Source organism: Anolis sagrei, chromosome 6, assembly GCF_037176765.1.
Source record: "Anolis sagrei isolate rAnoSag1 chromosome 6, rAnoSag1.mat, whole genome shotgun sequence".
NCBI lineage: Eukaryota > Metazoa > Chordata > Lepidosauria > Squamata > Dactyloidae > Anolis > Anolis sagrei.
Genome location: NC_090026.1, coordinates 127,051,627 through 127,072,153, shown reverse-complemented (window position 1 = coordinate 127,072,153; position 20,527 = coordinate 127,051,627).

Sequence of the window (20,527 nt, the reverse complement as noted above, 5' to 3'; positions counted from 1 at the left end):
AGCCCCATTTCTTAAGCTTGGCTCTGCATTTTGTGGTGCCAGAGCACAGTCTGTTCAGCGCCTTTCAAGTCGCCCAGTTTTCTGTGTGCCCAGTGGGGAGTCTCTCATTTGGTATCAGCCATTGATTGACGTTCTGAGTTTTAGCCTGCCACTTTTGGACTCTCACTTGCTGAGGTGTTCCAGAGAGTATCTCTGTAGATCTTAGAAAATTATTTCTTGATTTAAGTCATTGGAGTGCTGGCTGATATCCAAATGGGATGGGCTGGAGATGTCACTGCCTTGGTCCTTTTACTGTTGGTTGCTACTTCCCGGTGGATGTCAGGTGGAGCAGTACCAGCTAAACAGTGTCATTTCTCCAGTGGTGTAGGGCGCAGACACCCCGTGATAATGCGGCATGTCTCATTAAGAGCCACATCCACTGTTTTAGCGAGGTGAGATGTGTTCCACACTGGGCATGCATAACGCAAGGGCAGATGTCTTTACTGTATCTGGTTGTGATCCCCAGGATGTGCCAGTCAGCTTTCATATGATATTGTTTCCTGCGTCCACTTTTTGCTTGATATTCAGGCAGTGCTTCTTGTAAGTCAGAGAACAGTCCAGGGTAACTCCCATGTATTTGGGTGCGCTGCAATGCTCCAGTGGGATTCCTTCCCAGTTCATCCTCAGAGCTCGGGATGCTTGTCTGTTCTTAAGATGAAAAGCACGTCTGTGTTTTAGATGGATTAGGAATCAGCTGGTTTTCCCTGTAATAGGCAGTAAGATCACCTAAAGCTTTGGAGAGTCCAGTGCATTTTGAGAAGACCTAGAAGATCCTGAGATTTGAAGAACCATATAGTCTTGACATTGGAAGGGACTACAATCTTGTTTTCTGCTGTTCCAGAGATTAGGAGGCAGAGCAATGGATGCAAATGGCGAGAAAAGAGATTCCACCGAAACTGTATTTATTTATTTCTTCATTCATTCATTCATTCATTCATTCATTCATTCATTTGCTTTGTTTACATCAGTGGTTCCCAACCTTTTTTTGTCCAGAGACTACTTTGACCAGGGACAACTTTAGTACCAAAAGGGCTACGATTCAGTTTTTGGTTAACTTTAGATTTGGTTTGGTTATTTGAGGTGCTCATTCAGAAGATTGTATTGGATAGATCGCATCAGCTCTAGTTTCTGATAACAATGAGGCCGTGGTCCATATTTTAGTTCTTGCAGACCACTGGTGGTCCACGGACCAAAGATTGGGAACCACTGGTTGATATTCTGCCTTTCTCTTCAAGTGGCCACACACTTTGGTCACCATTTTAAACCAAGCAAATAATAGAACTAAAAAGCAGTTAAATAATACTGAGTTGATTAGGTTAAAATATAATAAATACCATTAAAATACATTTTTAAAATACCCAATCCTCCCCAAATCCCCTCCAGAACCTTAGGGAGAACTTCCTGAAGATAATGGACCAAGTTGTCCTGTGTATATTTTCCATTTAAGCAGCAGGCGGCGCTGGTATACATAAGATAGCATAAAATCAAACCACATGGGCACAAAAGCACTAAGAGAGAAAAAGAACTCATTCTATCATTCATCTTGGGAAGATCAAGGAAATCTGTCAGCAATGGAGGCTAGGGTTTGATAGAGGATAGAGACAGATTCAGTCTCAAAGGGAGAGAATTCAGGGTTGCAAATGGAAAACTGAAATGCTATTCGTCAATCAGACAAATGCAAGAAGAATGGAGTCATATTTTCCTGGGTTGTTGTAGGTTTTTTCGAGCTATATGGCCATGTTCAAGAGGCATTCTCTCCTGACGTTTCGCCTGCATCTATGGCAAGCATCCTCAGAGGTAGTGAGGTCTGTTGGAACGAGGAAAATGGGTTTATATATCTGTGGAATGACCAGGGTGGGACAAAAGACTCTTGCCTTCTGGAGCTAGGTGTGAATGTTTCAACTGACCACCTTGATTAGCATTTAATGGCCTGGCAGTGCCTGGAGCAATCTTTTGTTGAGAGGTATTTATTTTCCTGTTTGGAAAATAAAACAGAAATCTTGAAGGCAAAATGAGGGGATTATTAGGGATGTAGGGAGTTGGACTAAGGAGCATTCAATCTAGCCTGCTTACTTCCAGGCAGAAAGCAGAGTGGAGGGTGAGTCCTGGCACCTGGAACAGAAGGAGAAAGCTAAATACAGGCTTACAATAGAGTCTTACTTCTCTATTCTGCTTTGGTTAGACCACACCTGGAATATTGTGTCCAATTCTGGGCACCACAATTCAAGAGAGATATTGACAAGCTGGAATGTGTCCAGAGGAGGGCGACTAAAATGATCAAGGGTCTGGAGAACAAGCCCTATGAGGAGCGGCTTAGGGAACTGGGCATGTTTAGCCTGAAGAAGAGAAGGCTGAGAGGAGATATGATAGCCATGTATAAATATGTGAGAGGAAGCCACAGGGAGGAGGGAGCAAGCTTGTTTTCTGCTTCCTTGGAGACTAGGATGCGGAACAATGGCTTCAAACTACAAGAGAGGAGATTCCATCTGAACATGAGGAAGAGCTTCCTGACTGTGAGAGCTGTTCAGCAGTGGAACTCTCTGCCCCAGAGTGTGGTGGAGGCTCCTTCTTTGGAAGCTTTTAAACAGAGGCTGGATGGCCATCTGTCAGGGGTGATTTGAATGCAATATTCCTGCTTCTTGGCAGGGGCTTGGACTAGATGGCCCATGAGGTCTCTTCCAACTCTTTGATTCTATGATTCTATGAACTAGGAAAATGGGTTTATACATCTGTGGAATGACCAGGGTGGGACAAAGAACTCTTGTCTTCTGGAGCTAGGTGTGAATGTTTCAACTGACCACCTTGATTAGCATTTGATGCCTGGAGCAATCTTTTGTTGAGAGGTGATTTATTTTCCAGTTTAGAAAATAAAACAGAAATCTTGAAGGCAAAATGAGGGGATTATTAGGGATGTAGGGAGTTGGACTAAGGAGTATTCAATCCAGCCTTACTTCCAGGCAGAAAGCAGAGTGGAGGGTTAGTCCTGGCACCTGGAAGGGAAAGAGAAAGCTAAATACAGGCTTACAATGGAGTCTTATCCAACATAAACAGTTCAACAGAACGTTGGATAAGCGAAAATGTTGTATAATAAGGAGGGATTAAGGAAAATCCTATTAAACATCAAATTATCAAATTATCAAATTAAATCAAATACACAAGCATGTGGAAAATTTCAACAGAAAGGAGGAAACCATGAAAATGAACAAAATCTGGCTACCAGTATTAAAAAACTCTAAAATTGCAACAGCACAACAACAGAGAGGAAACAAACAAGGACATCTAATCACTTCTCAACAAAAGTTTGCTCCAGGCACTGTCAGGCCATCAAATGTTGAAACATTCACACCTAGCTCCAGCAGACAAGAGTCCTTTGTCTCACCCTGGTCATTCCACAGATATATGAACCCCTTTTCCTAGTTCCAACAGACCTCACTACCTCTGAGGATGCTTGCCATAGATGCAGGCGAAATGTCAGGAGAGAATGCCTCTAGACCATGGCCATATAGCCCGAAAAAACCTACAACAACCCACATCAAATTATGTTATGATTTTAATATGAAGCACCAAAACATCATGCTTTACAATAAATTGATAGAAAAAGCAATACAGTTCAATACACAGTAACATTATGTAGTAATTACTGTATTGACGAATTTAGCACCAAAACATCGTAATGTATTGAAAAAGCTGTGGATCTGAGCAGGAGGCAGACTGCATTGGATAATCCAGAACGTTGGATGAGCAAAGGTTGGATAAGCAAGACTCTACTGTATTTGATACACAATTAAGGATGAGTAGTGTTGGCAACTAGAAATTTACCCAATGCAAACCTGTCTTTTTTCCAACGTTGAGATGCAATTTGACTGCTAAAAAACATAAATAAGGCACTATATATAACTCCCAAAGGCATGCAAGAACTAAATAGCTCAGCAAATTGAAAAGTGAAGTTGCACATAGCTGCAAAAGTGTGTGGAAAGTCATAGACATGTGACAAATAGTTCAAAAAGAGTGGATTACGTAAGTATGGGATCTGATTATAATTGAAAAGAGTCCAATATGAAATCTGGCCCATCATGATGGTTGCTTGGAAGAAGAAAAAGCAACTTGGAGTCAATGTAATTTGGGGAAAGAGCATCCTTTTGTCTTCTGCCTGAAAGAAATAAACCCGATTTTTCTAAGGAGGTTCTTTCTTATATTAAGAAAAAGTGCCTGCCAGGGAAATATGTGTGTCTAGAAAAGTGACAAATGGACCGGGAACCTTTCCAATTTGGGACGGATGGATGAATCTTTTGCTCACTGCTGGCATCACGGCCCAATGGAGGACTACGGCTGCTTGCTTAACTGTAAGCAATAGGCAAGATTTGGTTTAAAGAAATGGTACCATCCATCTTCCTTCCCATACAGCCCATTTTGCTGTCACATTGTACAATTCTTGCTTTGCTTTCTCTCAATATCCAGCAGCTGCCATCTCGGTGAAGTAGCCAATCCTTGGGTTTAAGAGTTTCCTATCCATCTAAAACACAGACTTGTGCCTTTCACCTTAAGAACAGACAAGCATCCCAAGCTCTCAGGATTACCTGGGAAGGAATCCCACGGGAGCATTGCAGCGCACCCAAATACTTGGGAGTCACTTTGGACCGTGCTCTGACCTACAAGAAGCACTGCCCGAACATCAAGCAAAAAGTGGGTGCTAGAAACAACATCATATGAAAGCTGACTGGCACAACCTGGGGATCACAACCAGACACAGTGAAGACATCTGCCCTTGCGCCATGCTACTCTGCTGCTGAGTATGCATGCCCAGTGTGGAACACATCTCACCACGCTAAAACAGTGGATGTGGCTCTTAATGAGACATGCCGCATTACCACGGGGTGTCTGTGCCCTACACCACTGGAGAAATTACACTGCTTAGCCGGTATTGCACCACCTGACATCCGCCAGGAAGTAGCAGCCAATAGTGAAAGGACCAAGGCAGTGACATCTCCAGCTCATCCCCTGTTTGGGTATCAGCCAGCACATCAATGACTTAAATCAAGACATAGTTTTCTTAGATCTACAGAGACACTCGCTGGAACACCCCAGGAAGCGAGAGTCCAAAAGTGGCAGGCCCAAACCCAGCACCTCAATCCATGGGTGATACCAGATGAGAGACTCCCCCATGGGCACTCAGAAGACTGGGCGACTTGGAAGGCGCTGAACAGACTGCGCTCTGGCACCACGAGGTGCAGAGCCAATCTTCAGAAATGGGGCCACAAAGTGGAATCCACAACATGCGAGTGCGGAGAAGAACAAACCACTGAGCACCTGCTGCAATGCACCCTGAGCCCTGCCACATGCACAATGGAGGACCTTGCGGCAACACCAGAGGCACTCCAAGTTGCCAGATACTAGTCAAAGGACATTTAACCAACTACCAAGTTTGCAAAATCTGTGGGTTTTTTTCTTTTTTCTTTTTAATCTGTGTGTTTGTTTTGTTCTGTTAGAATTGTAATACAGTGGTATGGTTGCTGATGATACGATAAATAAATACCGAGAGTCTATGGAAATTCCATGGTATGCTTTTGTTGGAAGTTACTATAGAATCACACTGCCTTTTTGTCATACAATCGCACTGAATTTTCTCCCAAGACATAATAGAATAGTGCAGTGGTTCTCAACCTTCCTAATGCCACGACCCCTTAGTACAGGTCCTCCTGTTCTGTTGACTCCCAACCATAACATTATTTTCGTTGCTTCACAACTGTCATTTTGCTACTGTTATGAATCGTAATGTAAATATTTGATATGCAGGATTTATTTTCAGTCACTGGACCAAATTTGGCACAAATACCCGATAAGCCCAAATTTGAATACTGGTGAGGTTGGGGGTGATTGATTGTGTCATTTGGTAATGCTGGAGTTGCTGGGATTTATAGTACACTTAAATCAAAGAGCTTTCTGAACTCCATCAATGATGGAATTGAATCAAACTTGGCACACAGAATTCCCATGACCAAGAGAAAATACTGCGAAGGTCTGGTGGACATTGACCTTGAGTTTTTGGAGTTGTAGTTCACCTACATCCAGAGAACACTGTGGACTCAAGCAATGATGGATCTGGATCAAACTTGGCACAATGGCCAGAATCACTGGGTTGTTGTAGGTTTTTTCGGGCTATATGGCCATGTTCTAGAGGCATTCTCTCCTGACATTTCGCCTGCATCTATGGCAAGCATCCTCACTACCTCTGAGGATGCTTGCCATAGATGCAGGCAAAACATCAGGAGAGAATGCCTCTAGACCATGGCCATATAGCCTGAAAAAACCTACAACCCATTATTTTCATTGCTACTTCATTCGCAAAAGAGTTATTTGATAGAGAGGAGATTCCATCTGAACATTAGGGAGAACTTCCTGACTGTGAGAGCCGTTCAGCAGTGGAACTCTCTGCCCCGGAGTGTGGTGGAGGCTCCTTCTTTGGAAGCTTTTAAGCAGAGGCTGGATGGCCATCTGTCAGGGGTGATTTGAATGCAATATTCCTGCTTCTTGGCAGGGGGTTGGACTGGATGGCCCATGAGGTCTCTTCCAACTCTTTGATTCTATGATTCTATGAAATAGAAGAAAGTGACCTTTCATTTGCTTGAGATGCCACCTGTCAGGAATAGTGTCGGAAATACCAAATCCTAGATTCAATTTGCAAGCATTTATTCTGTTGCTGTTCTCACCTAAGGCACAAAGACATCCGAAGTCCATGCATTGAAATTCCCCAGGAGTTGCTCCCATGTATTAAGAAGGGGTTGAAAAAAAATGAAATCCAGCATCTCATTTCACGAACGCCATTTCGTGATTACTCCTTGCACCATCCTCTGATTCAAACACTGATTGCCCAGCGCATAGCAAAAGGAGAGACCGTATTTCTTCAATTCCAGTAAAAACATATTTTAAAATGGGGTGGGTTTAGAATTGTGGGTGATTTTAATATACTGAAATTACTGTGCATCTTGCAATTGATGGCATCTTAGAATAGAAGAAATAGGGCATTGACTTGACTGCCAAAGAAAGTCCATTTGGTTCCCTGCCAGACTGATAAAATGTCAAGGTATTGATTCAAACAGAACTGTTCTGACCTTCTCTGTCTCCTATGTGGCCATGTCTTCGTCCCTGCTGTGATACTAGGAAACCAAGAGAAAAGTGGCAAATTCCTGCTCAGAATTATTGGCTGATATGTTTGGAATCGTGGAAACCACAACACACTATGGAAGAACGACTGTACTAAGTTGTCCAAAGTCTTTAGCCTTTCCACAGTTTTGGTGCCTAACCAAAGTACAATTCTCCTGATTCCATAGCAATGAGCCATAGTATTTAAAGTGGTATCAAGCAGCATTCATTCTACAGTGTAGATCGGGAGAACTCAAAACTTTTGAGAACCCTTGGTGTAGATACATCCTAGGCTTCTTAAATCATCTTTCCAATTGGGCCAGATGTTTTCAAGAATCATAGAGTTGGAAGAGACCTCATGGGCCATTCAGTCCAACCCCATTCTGCCGTGAAGGAGGAAAATCGCATTCAAAGCACCCTCGTGGGCCATCCAGCCTCTGCTTCAAAGCCTCCAACGAAGGAGCCTCCACCACACTCTGGGGCAGAGAGTTCCACTGCTGAACAGCTCTCATAGTCAGGAAGTTCTTCCTAATGTTCAGGTGGAATCTCCTTTCCTGTAGTTTGAAGCCCTTATTCTGTGTCCTAGTCTCCAGGGAAGCAGAAAGGAAGCTTGCTCCCTCCTCCCTATGACTTCCTCTCTCATATTTATACATGGCTATCATGGCTCCTCTCAGTCTTCTCGTCTTCAGGCTAAGCCGCTCCTCATAGGTCTTGTTCTCCAGACCCTTGATCATTTTAGTCGCCCTTCTCTGGACACATTACAGCTTAGAGTTGACATCTCCCATCAATTGTGGTGCCCAGAATTGTATACAGTATTCCAGGTGTGGTCTAACCATGGCAGATTAGAGAGGTAGCATGACTTCCCTGGATCTAGACACTAGACTCCTATTGATGCAGGTCAAAATCCTGTTGGCTTCTTTTGCCGCCGCATCACATTTTAACTTGTTGTCCACGAGGACTCTGAGACCTTTTTCACATGTACTGCTCTTGAGCCACTCATCTCCCATTCTGTATCTCTGCATTTCATTTTTTCAGCGTAAGTGGAGTATCTTGCATTTGTCCCTGTTGAACTTCATTTTGTTAGTTTTGGCCCAACTCTCTAATCTGTCAAGATCGTTTTGAATTCTGCTCCTGTCTTCTAGAGTATTGGCTCTCCCTCCCAATTTGGTGTCGTCTGCAAACTTGATGATCATGCCAAGGTCATGGGGGACCTTGTCGAAGGCCTTCCTGAAATCCAGGTATGCCACATCCACGGCATTCCCCGCATCTACCCAGCTTGCAACTCTATCGAAAAAAGAGATCAGATTAGTCTGGCATGACTTGTTTTTGATAAATCCGTGTTGACTATTAGCAATGACCGCATTTCTTTCTAAGTGTTTCCTTTGAGAATTCTCCGCCTTCGTGTAAATGCTCAAGGTATGATTGGTTTGACATCTGTCATAACAAAACTCCCAAATTATAAGTCGCCTGATGAGCCAATTTGCCCATTCAGCAGATAATCTAGTTAAGAAATGTATGCGTATTTCTGAAGGATAGGTGTCAAAACAAACCCAGATGCCTTCTTCCTCTGTACCATGGTCTAGAATACTGATGTTAGGATTTGGGCTGCCGGCCAATGGATGCAATCTGCTCCATGTCCAGAGACAACGTGGTTGTAGCACAGAGCGCCAACTAGATCTGGCCTCGGCTCCAAGCTTCCTTATCAGCGAAGACAGCAGATACCTTGCCTCCCCTATGGCATATTTAACATACTTAGAGGTTCCTATTCATCGAAGGGCTTTCACCCTGGCCCGATGCCACGCTCTCCCATCAGCTGTACTCGAAGGCCGCTACCAGAAGATCCCTTTCCCAGAGAGGCTCTGCCCCTGTGACTCAGGTCATGTAGAAACAATAGAACATGTGCTCCTTCAGTGCCCGTTCTACAGGGATATCTGTGCCAGGCTTATCTTACCTCTGATAGACAAGCACCCAGGCCATTCAGGACAATTTTATACCTCCCTGCTACTTGCAGATACTAATTCAGCTACAACCTACAATGTTGCAAAGTTCTGTGCAGCAGCATACAAAATCCGCCAGGGAATGACTAGTTCCAAAAGTCAACTGTGTGTCCAGTAATCTTCTTCCCTGAATCTACAATTTGGTGATGGATCTGGGCATTGTATGTTTTTACCCTGTTCCCCCTTCTGCTCCCTCACCCATATTGTGTTTTTAGTAGTTATATTTATATTTTTAATGTACCAAACATGCCAGGTTTGTCTGGAAATGTGACACTATTTCCTGTGCTGGTCAATGACCGAAATAAATATTTTGATTGAACGTGGTTGTAGGATCTTAGCAAGAAATGCAATGGAAGTGAGAAGAAAAGGATCAAAGCTGTGCTAGGGAGGAAAAGAGACGTTGGTTTCACCCTACTCTACCCACTTATCTGGATATGAGCCCTAACAAACTCCATATGCTTACTATATGATTGCAATGTTAGTAGCTGAATATCAGAGTTGAAGAGAGAACCAGTTGATGAGATGCAGCAATAAGATTTATTTTGGGACTTTTTGGTTATTTTGCAAATACAACACAAAAAGAAAGACAAACAATTCTTAACAGTAGGTATGGGCAGAGGCGTCCCTAGGTAATTTCAGTATTTTTGCACCCCCCAACCAATCACTGATATATATTTTCTGTTCATCGTGGGAATTCTCTGTGCCATATTTGGTTCAATTCCATCATTGGTGGAGTTCAGAATGCTCTTTGATTGTAGGTAAACTACACATCCCAGTAACTACAACTCGCATGTGTCAAGGTCTATTTCCCCCCAAGAGCGCCCCTGAGCAAAATCAACTATACTGCAAATGCTTACTTTGCATAATGGGTTGAGCTGCCCCTGAGTATGGGCCAACTTGGGCCCTCCAAGTTTCTTGGACTTCCACTCCCATAATTCCTAACAGTTTACTGGCTATAAAGAATTGTGGGAGTTGAAGTCCAAAACACCATGACAGCTAATGTTTGCCAAATGCCTGCTGTAAACAATTGTTTGACTTTCTTTTTGCCTCTCATTTGTGTTGTATTTGCAATTTTGTTCACCATGATTGCGTTTGTATTCTCTAGTCTGTCTCATATTACATAGTTATGTGCTTTCAAGTCATTTCCAATTTGTGACAACACATAGAAAACAGTATCAAGGATTTTTCTGGGGCTGAGAGCATGTGACTCATTCAAGGCCATCTCACTTTTTAAAGCTATCTTTGGAATGTCCCTGTTTCTCTTCCTTCTCACATTTGCCTGCTGTCCTCTGCTTGCTGCAAACTGAGTATAAAATGCATAATTGTACTCCATGAACTCAACCCATAGAGAGTGGAAAGGAGAGGCAAAATCGTGTCCTTCCCAGGAGGCTTATGTTGTACCCTGGTCAGATTCTGAGTGCTCGGAAGATGAGGAAGGGGATGCTGGGATAGGTTTGGAGGGCCCAAAGGAGGATAGAAGTGGCCTGGAGAGAGTTGTTTTGGAATCTCCTGGCAGTTCCCATGAGAGTGGAGAAAGTTAAATCAGTTCTCATGCCAGAAGTGCCAGCTGAGAGAAATATGGGAAATGAATTTTTGTCTAGGTCAAGGCACTTGGAACTTTGGAGGCAGACAATACAACAGAGACAGACACGTTTTCCCCAGTGGCTTAGAGATAAGGAGAGGAGAAGCAGGTGTGTGAGAAACGATGTCATGGGAGGGATTGAGGCCTTTTAAGTAGGTTTTCTGCTGGTACAATCCTTTGTGAGAACAACATTGCATTCAGATGAACAGCTCTCAGTTCTTGGTCCTACGTTTTTGTGATTTATGTATTCAGGTTTCAAGTTTGTACCTGTTTATAGTTTCATGTTGTGGCATAGGTTTCCTGCCTTGGATTCACGCTATCATGTTTATGGATATATCAGTGGATTGACTCTTAAGACTGTCTTTGAAAGGATTTTGGAATCTTGGCTATCTTGGAAATAACTTTTTGAACTTGGATTCTTCTTTTTATAGCATCACAGAATCATAGAGTTGGAAGAGACCTCATGGGCCATCCAGTCCAACCCCCGCCAAGAAGCAAGAATATTACATTCAAATCACCCCTGACTGATGGCCATTCAGCCTCTGTTTAAAAGCTTCCAAAGAAGGAGCCTCCACCACACTCCGGGGCAGAGAGTTCCACTGCTGAATGGCTCTCACAGTCAGGAAGTTCTTCCTCATGTTCAGATGGAATCTCCTCTCTTGTAGTTTGAAGCCATTGTTTCGCATCCTCGTCTCCAGGGAAGCAGAAAACAAGCTTGCTTCCTCCTCCCTGTGGCTTCCTCTCACATATTTATACACGGCTATCATATCTCCTCTCAGCCTTCTCTTCTTCAGGCTAAACATGCCCAGCTCCTTAAGCCGCTCCTCATAGGGCTTGTTCTCCAGACCTTTGATCATTTTAGTCACTCTCCTCTGGACACATTCCAGCTTGTCAATATCTCTCTTGAATTGTGGTGCCCAGAATTGGACACAATATTCCAGGTGTGGTCTAACCAAAGCGGAATAGGGGGGTAGCATTTCTTCCCTAGTTCTAGACCAGCAGTTCTCAACCTGGGGGTTGCGACCCTCGGAGGGGTCTCTTGGCAATTCTGGAGGGGTCGCAGCATGTCTCGTAAGGCCACGCCTTCTCCTGCGATCCCATGCACCCTCAACAGCGCGCCAAACAGATATCGAGGCCTTCGCAGAAGCTACTGGGATCTGCACGCATCATTCACCAATACATCACACAGTCCTAGACACGTGTGTAACAGAGAAAGGAAGGCTAGAAAAGAGAGTAGGGAGACTGGAAGTGTGAGTGTAAGAGAGAGAGACAGGGAAGGAAAGTAAAGAAAGGAGAGAAAGAGCCTGGCTGTAATTTGTGGGGGGGGGGGGGGGGAATCTCATTGGGCTGTGGAAGTCAGAGCTGAATCGAGTGAATGTACTTCAGATCCCTTCATCCATTGTCCATACTCCCCCAAACATATAGTTTTTTAAATCATTAATCGCTATGCTTTAATTATGTTCGATTTGTAATAATGGAAATAGAGCCTGCATCTCAGATATTTACATTACAATTCATAACAGTACAGTTATGAAGTAGCAACAAAAATATGGTTGGGGGTCACCACAACATGAGGAACTGTATTTAGGGGTCACGGCATTAGAAAGGTTGAGAACCACTGATCTAGATACTATGCCACTGATCTAGATACCATCTTTGAGAGTTCTTGGAGAACGGGAGAAGTTCCAGCAGATTGGAGGAGGGCCAATGTGGTCCCAATCTTCAAGAAGGGAAAAAAGGACGACCCAAACAACTACCGTCCGGTCAGCCTCACGTCGATACCGGGCAAGATTCTGGAAAAGATTGTTAAGGAAGCGGTCTGCAAACACTTAGAAACAAATGCGGTCATTGCTAATAGTCAACATGGATTTATCAAAAACAAGTCATGCCAGACTAATCTGATCTCTTTCTTCGATAGAGCTACAAGCTGGGTAGATGCGGGGAATGCCGTGGATGTAGCGTACCTGGATTTCAGTAAGGCCTTCGACAAGGTCCCCCATGACCTTCTGGCAAGGAAACTAGTCCAATGTGGGCTAGGCAAAACTACGGTGAGGTGGATCTGTAATTGGTTAAGTGGACGAACACAGAGAGTGCTCACTAATGCTTCCTCTTCATCCTGGAAAGAAGTGACGAGCGGAGTGCCGCAGGGTTCCGTCCTGGGCCCGGTCCTGTTCAACATCTTTATTAATGACTTAGATGAAGGGCTAGAAGGCATGATCATCAAGTTTGCAGACGACACCAAATTGGGAGGGATAGCCAATACTCCAGAGGACAGGAGCAGAATTCAAAATGATCTTGACAGATTAGAGAGATGGGCCAAAACTAACAAAATGAAGTTCAACAGTGACAAATGCAAGATACTCCACTTTGGCAGAAAAAATGAAGTGCAAAGATACAGAATGGGTGACGCCTGGCTCGAGAGTAGTACGTGTGAAAAAGATCTTGGAGTCCTCGTGGACAACAAGTTAAACATGAGCCAACAATGTGATGTGGCGGCAAAAAAAGCCAATGGGATTTTGGCCTGCATCAATAGGAGCATAGTGTCTAGATCTAAGGAAGTCATGCTCCCCATGCTCTATTCTGCTTTGGTTAGACCACATCTGGAATATTGTGTCCAATTCTGGGCACCACAATTCAAGAGAGATATTGACAAGCTGGAATGTGTCCAGAGGAGGGCGACTAAAATGATCAAGGGTCTGGAGAACAAGCCCTATGAGGAGCAGCTTGGGGAGCTGGGCATGTTTAGCCTGAAGAAGAGAAGGCTGAGAGGAGATATAATAGCCATGTATAAATGTGTGAGAGGAAGCCACAGGGAGGAGGGAGCAAGCTTGTTTTCTGCTTCCTTGGAGACTAGGACGCGGAACAATGGCTTCAAACTACAAGAGAGGAGATTCCATCTGAACATTAGGAAGAACTTCCTGACTGTGAGAGCCGTTCAGCAGTGGAACTCTCTGCCCCGGAGTGTGGTGGAGGCTCCTTCTTTGGAAGCTTTTAAACAGAGGCTGGATGGCCATCTGTCAGGGGTGATTTGAATTCAATATTCCTGCTTCTTGGCAAAATGGGGTTGGACTGGATGGCCCATGTGGTCTCTTCCAACTCTTTGATTCTATGATTCTATGCTCCTATTGATGCAGGCCAAAATCCCATTGGCTTTTTTTGCTTATTTTAGGTTTGCTTATTTTCATGTACTGTTTTCTGAGTAAACTTTTACTCCCTGGATTATCTGTACATAGTGTGGTTTGTGGTGAAAGGTCTTTCAGGGCTCTAGTGCAACAGCTCAGGGCAAAGCAAACCGCTGCACCTCTCCCTGCTTATGGGTTCTTCTTCATTTATAACTTCTTGACCACACTCTGATATGACTTGGCCACTTGATGCATCCCTGCGAAAAGTAATTAAACCATGCAGCCGAATTATCCACCAGTAAGCGGAGCTACAGAAAATGGAACATAATGCGGGAAAGCCTTTAGCAGCTCATGTTTCCTCAGCGGAGTCGGAATGGAGAAACATGAAAGGATTGCTCTCGCAAGCCTCCCAGTTCATTTGTGATGATAAATTCAGAAAGAGAGCAAACATTTTTCAGAGGGGATTACATGTCTGAGGGGCTGGTGGAAACGGCATGAAGAGACGGAGGGCACTCCGAGCCACGATCGCAGTTAAGCACATCCAAACGAAGTGAAATAATTGAAATAGAAATGGCCAGAGAGAGGGAAGGCAGTTGTGCTTCTGACCTAATTGTCAGGCAGGAGATAAGCGGAGCTGGGGAGCACACATACTGAATACTCAAAAATATCAGGGCTTTTAAAAAGAGAAACTTAAAGGGAAAGGAAACCTTCCTTGCTTGAAATCATGGGTGCTCGGGATATAAGGCTAGAATAACATGAGGGGGAATATTATTTGCATCAGTAAAAACATCAAACAAACTACAGTAGGCCCTACACTTCTAGGGGACCTAAGGGGAATAGGACCTTCACCAATTACATGTCTAGATTTGGATCTCATTTCCAACATATTTCATTATGTATGTAGATGCAAATGCAGTTATTCCACAAATCCGAGTAAATCCAAAATCGAAAACACTTGTGGTTCCAAGCATTTTGGACAAGGAATGCTCAATATGCATCAAACTTAACACAGAATTAATTTTTGAAAAATATTACCAGTGCTTGAAAGCAAAATTTAAAAAACTGTATAACTTCACTCCACTCCACTTCACTTTATTTCTTAATTAGTCGCTCTCCACCAAGGTGCTCCGAGTGACTTACAATTTAAAATAGCATTTACACAATATAAAAACATTCAACATAAAAACATTCAACAGTGACTATTTGGCAAATTAGATCTGATCACTTTACTTAAATGCACAACCAGACAGCCAAGTCTTCAGTGCCTTTACAAAAGGTTGCAACTCTGACATTGCTCTAATATATGGAGGCAATGAGTTCCACAGAATTGGAGCATAGGTCGAAAAAGTTCTATGCCTTGTAGCTTCCAGGTGTACCTCCCTAGGGCCCGGTATGTAGAGGAGATTTTCCTGGGTGGATCAAGGTGACCACTGATGGAGAAAAGGAATGAGGCGGTCCCTAAGATATAAAGGTCCTTGGCCATTTTGAGCTCTAAATGTCAGGATCAGTATCTTGTAAGAGATCCGATGTTCTATTGGTAGCCAATGCAGTTGTTGCAGAATTGGTGTAATATGGGATCATATAGATGATCCTGCTAGCAGCCTGGCCGCTGCATTTTGGACCATCCGAATCTTCTGGGTTGTTGACTTCGGAAGGCCGGCATATAAGGCGTTGCAATAGTCCAAACTCGTGGTGACTGTTGCGTGGATGACCGTTGCCAATGCTTCTACTGAAAGGTCGGATGTCAATTTCCTTGCCTGGTGAAGATTATAAAAAGGCCTGCTTTCTTATGGCAGTGATCTGGGCCTCCATCATCAGCGATGAATCCAACACAACCCCAAGGCTTTAAACAGTGGCAGACGGAGCAGAGCTTCCCCATCAAAATCAGGCAGAGACTGGATTAATTCTGCCGGCTGGCCGGGCCAGAGTATCTCAGTTTTTGCAGGATTCACTTTTAGTCTGCTCGCTCGCAGCCAACTCATCACTGCTTCCAAACACAGCCTAAAGTTCTCAGGAATCGTGGTTGTCCCAAGTTCGAAATGCAAGAGTAGCTGAGTATCATCTGCATACTGGTAGCACTCTATGCCAAAGCTCCGCACCAGTCCAGCAAGTGGCCGGGCATAGATGTTAAATAACAGGGGCGAGAGGAGGGCACCCTAGGGAATTCCACAGCAAAGGCAAACAACAGCTTGAAGAAATCCTCTCTTCTAGTAAAGCAAAGATTTAAGTCTAGTCGTGCTTGACTCTGGGGGTTGGTGCACATCTCCATTTCTAAGCTGAAGAGCCGACATTGTCCATAGACACCTCCAAGGTCATGTGGCCAGCATGACTGCATAGAGAGCGTTACCTTACCTATTGATCTACTCACATTTGCATATTTTCAAACTGCTAGGTTTGCAGAAACTGGGGCTGACAGCGGAAGTTCACGCCACTTCCCAGATTCGAGCCTGTGTCCTTTCGGTAAACAAGTTTAGCAGCTCAGCAGTTTAAACCACTGTGCCACCTGGGGCTCTTCTACACAACCATTAAATGTACAGGATCCTGTTCCAGTTTTCATGTGGATATCCCTTCCTGACACCAAAACACAGTCTTCAGATGTAAGCGTGCCGATCACCACTGGGACCATCTTGACTGGCTTGTGCCAGAGTCTTTGTAATTCAATCTTTAAATCCTCACATCATGTCAGCTTTTCCAGTTGTTTCTCTTCAATCCTCCTGCCACCTGGGATTGCAACATTGACGATCCATACTGTGTTCTTTAACACAATCGTAAGGTCAGGAATATTGTGCTCCAAAACTCTGTCTGTCTGAATTCAAAAGTCCCAGTATAGTTTGACGTGTTCATTTTCGGCAACTTTTTCAGATTTGTGATCCCACCAGTTCTTTGTCACAGGCAGATGGTATTTGTGGCACAAGTTGCAATGAATCATCTGAGCAATGTTGTTATGTCTCTGCTTGTAGTCTGTCTGTGCGATCTTCTTGCAGCAGCTGAGGATGAGATCTATTGTTTCATCTGCTTCTTTGCAGAATTAGTGTTATTATTATTATTATTTATTATTATTATTTGAAACACAAGATGATGATAATAATAATAATAACAACAACAACAACAACAACACTTTATTTATACCCTGCTACCATCTCCCCAGGGGACTCGGTGTGGCTTACATGAGGCCGAGTCCAGAATACAATAATACAAGCAATAACAACAATACAAGCAATTTAAAAACAAACAAGACAATAAAAGAATAATATAAGCATTGACAATAGGACAACACAGTTTAAAAACTATGGGTAGGCCAAATGTAAATTAAAATTAAAAATAATGCTGGACATGGGCGTGTTTGTGGAAACATACAAGCAGACCTAAAACAACAGCTTTTCCAGTTGTTTCTCTTCAATCCTGCTATCACCTGGGATTACAGAATAATAATAATAATAATAATAATAATAATAATAATAATTTATTTATTTACTATGCTTCTATACCGCCATTCTAACCCCCAGGGCGACTCATGGCGGTTTACAAAACAGCACAATTTGATGCCCACAACAGTACAAAAATAATTTAAACATTAAAAACATTTAACACAGGTAAAAAATTCATTACAATTAACATCAGTAACACAATAAAAACCATAAGACCTCCGCATTTCATTACCAGTCATGATCCAGTCACGTTGTCCAACCGTTCCGAGATCAGAGTTTAATAGCTATACTGCGGTTGGGAAGGTCTGCTCCTATAGCCAGGTTTTAACTTTTTTGTGAAACGTTAAGAGAGTGGGGGCTGATCTAATGTCCCTGGGGAGGGCATTTCACAACCAAGGGGCTGCCGCTGAGAAGGCCCTATCCCTCATCCCCGCCAATCAAACCTGTGAAGATGGCAGGGCCTCTCTGGACAATCTTAAAGTCCTAGATGGTTCATAAGGGGAGATGTGTTTGGACAGGTAAATTGGGCCAGTACCATTTAGGGCTTTATAGGCTAAAGCCAGCACTTTGAATTGTGCTCAGTAGTAAATTGGCAGCCAGTGGAACTGGCGCAACAGAGGTGTTGTATGCTCCCTGAGTGCCGCTCCTGTTAGCAACCTAACTGCCACCCGTTGGACCATTTGGAGCTTCCAAACAGTCTTCAAAGGCAACCCCATGTAGAGAGCGTTGCAGTAGTCTATACGGGATGTAACCAGAGCGTGGACCACTGTGGGTCTCCACTTATCCACCCATGAACTGCATATGTCTGTTGCACAACAGCCAAGAAATACAACCATATTTGCAGGGGAACTTGGAAGTGTGCAGGACACCAACAGAATTCCAGCATCTATGTGTATGTGTGTATGTATAGTCTAGGCACACATATCCTAAAAGAAACATAATCCATGTCCTGGTTGGGTGATGACGAGGATTGTAGTCCCAAAAAGTTACCTTTCCATGAAGGCCTCCAGTTCAGATGATGACTTTGCTCTTTGATGCTCCATCACCAGCTCTTGCATTTACAAAGATGTCTGTGTTAATGTGTACTGAAAATTTCATGTCAAGGTAAGTGTAAAGTGATTATCCGGAAGACGTAGTACTGGCTGCCTTTACAAGATGATCTGGTGTGTCATGCCAGGGCCTGTTAGCAACAACTCAATGATGCAAATTGTTCTACACAACGGGTAGCATTTGGAGGAACGCATGAATCATTTTCATGATATAGATCAGTGGTACAAATTACATTTTCTCATGTCTTTTGGTGGCTTTAAGTGCTGGAAAACAAGTGCCTTTTTGCACTGAGTCAGACAGTAATTGGTATTGAAATTCTCTGTACAAATGTTATGAAATGTCCTGTTTGAAATGGTATAACTTGGAACCTCTTTTGTTTCATTTTAAAAGTTGGCAATATTAAATAAACATTTGGAAGCATGACCTGCATCTCCCCTCTGAGGCTCAGGAATGGGACGGTGGAAGAAGGAGCCTGTGCATTTGTGGATTATTGGTCTTCCATGCAAGAAAAAACTGGATTTCTAGCAGAGGATGAACAAGAAGGACGTTGACGATTTTGTTGCTTTTAATAGCCATGAAATCAGCTTCAACTTTTGATGACCCTGGGAATGAGAGCCCTCCAAAAACATTTTGGCATCAACAGCCTTGCAAATCCAGGGCTGTGACATCTTTGGTTGTGATGCAGTCTACCTTTTGTCTCCCACTTTATCAAGCATTGCCATAATATCGAATGTGTTATTCAGTCTCATGATATGTCCAAAGTGCAATCAATAGTCTCAACTTGGCCATTAAAAGACTTTAACCATAAATGGAACAAAAATGCCCACTGCCCAAGCTGTGTTAAGAAAAAGAAGGGGCATTAGGGATCATATTACATAACTTACTTACTTACTTACTGTTGGGGTTCAGCCTCCGTGTGAACCTGAACCTGATTCTCTGATTGTATTTCCTGATGCAACTGAACAGGCTACTGAACATGAATTTGTCCCTGAAGGTTTGGAAACTGTTGATTCTGAGTTCAGTGGCTTGGAAAGTGAAACTATCCATCCTGATGGGAATGTTTCTGAATCAAGCGGTGATAGCTCTCCAAAGGAGCTAGCACCTGCCTTTTTAAAATGAGGATAGAAAAGGACAGATTTGGAAAAACAGGAGTGAATCGTAGAGTCTGCGAAGGTCAAGCAGATTAAAGGAAAGGGAGGCACAGGCTTCAAAGCCTGGAGGCGTGTCCCAAAACAGTTTCTTTAGTTTTAAGTGTCTCTCCCTGGGCTCTCTCATTAGATCAAGCATCATTTAGACTGAGGCATTACCTTGGCAGATTTCCCAGTTCCCATGGCCTGCATTCCCAGAGGTTTCTAGTTTCCAAGTACGATTAGTGAGATGCTAACAGGTTCCAGGTTTTTATAGTGTTGCTTTGGTAATTTTGATCTAGTTCATAGATATTCCTGACTGCTGAATTTTACTGTGGCTTTTTGGACTTTGTATTTTCCTCTATTTTATAACCATTTTTCATCAATAAAAAAGGAATTTTTTTCCTAGAGTCAAGTGTGGTGGATTAATATCTTATGGTCTTGTTTCCTGATCTGGGTTGCAACACTTACTTAGGCGATCCCTCGTTGTCCGAGTAGGATAATCCTCCAGGGTGGGTCCGTAAATGACTATGGACACCTATTCTTGATCATCATCTCCCACAGTGAAGGCATTCGTTTCCAGGTGGAAGGCAGTACCTGTCGGGGTTGGTTTGACGCGCCTTCCTCTTGGCATGTTTCTCTCTTTCACCCTCCATTGTGCATCTTAAAATTCTGCAGCATTGCTGGTCACAGCTGACCTCCAGCTGGAGTGCTCACAGACCAGGGCTTCCCAGTTCTCAGTGTCTATGCCAGAGTTTTTAAGGTTGGCTTTGAGCCCATCTTTCAATCCCACTAACATTTCATTTTCCTTTCTTGAGTTCAGAGTAGAGCAACTGCTTTGGGAGATGGTGGTCAGGCATCCGGACAACGTGGCCGGTCCAGGGGAGTTGATGGCGGAGGACCATTGCTTCAGTGCTGGTGGTTTTGCTTCTTCCAGCATGCTGACATTTGTCCGCTTGTCTTCCCAAGAGATTTGCAGGGTTTTCCGGAGGCATCTCTCTAAGAAGATCAAAAGTCCTCCTGGGACTCTACAGTCAATTTC